Genomic DNA, 739 nt, shown 5'->3' with positions numbered 1-739 from the left:
TATATATGGGTGTGTGTGTACATATATACACGTATATATGTACGTTTATAAGTATTATGTATGTATATATATATATATATATATATATATATAAATGTGTGTGTGTGTGTGTGTGTGTATGTATAGACACACGCACGTACATAATCACATAACATACATTATTCATAAGTCATATTCAACACACTATGATATGTATACACAATATAATATACATATACACACATTCACATACGAATCTGCTATGTATATGTATGTATGTATATATATGCATGTATGCTTCTGTGTGTATGGTGTGTGTGAGTGTGTGAGTGTGTGTGTATGCATGTGATTGTGTGCGACTGTGATATTTCATGTACTCATACACTCTTAGATGTGTGTAGCTGAATCGAATTCCATTGCTTAAAAATCTAAAAACAACATACAAACACTAATCAGAGCTCACTACGAGTTTAATCTACAATAAATTTTGAATTTAATTATATTTTCAGAGTGAGAGAAAGTAAAAATGAACCTGAAAAATAATATATTTTTAATATGAACTCAAAGAATGGTATGGAAGTTAGTGGAGGCAGAGTTTTATAAGGAGGAGACCCAAAGTAAAACATGGTTGCTAGACTGTAATCACGTGATTCTATATCAACTTTGTCTTGCAAATGTCTTTATAGCCTCGAGTTTAACCAATGCTTTAGCTTGGAAATGGAAATGCGTGTGGAAGCGCTTCGTGTGTGTGTATGTGTGT

This window comes from Octopus bimaculoides, chromosome 21, assembly GCF_001194135.2.
Source record: "Octopus bimaculoides isolate UCB-OBI-ISO-001 chromosome 21, ASM119413v2, whole genome shotgun sequence".
In the NCBI taxonomy this organism is placed as follows: Eukaryota; Metazoa; Mollusca; class Cephalopoda; order Octopoda; family Octopodidae; genus Octopus; species Octopus bimaculoides.
This window is presented reverse-complemented; position numbering follows the sequence as displayed.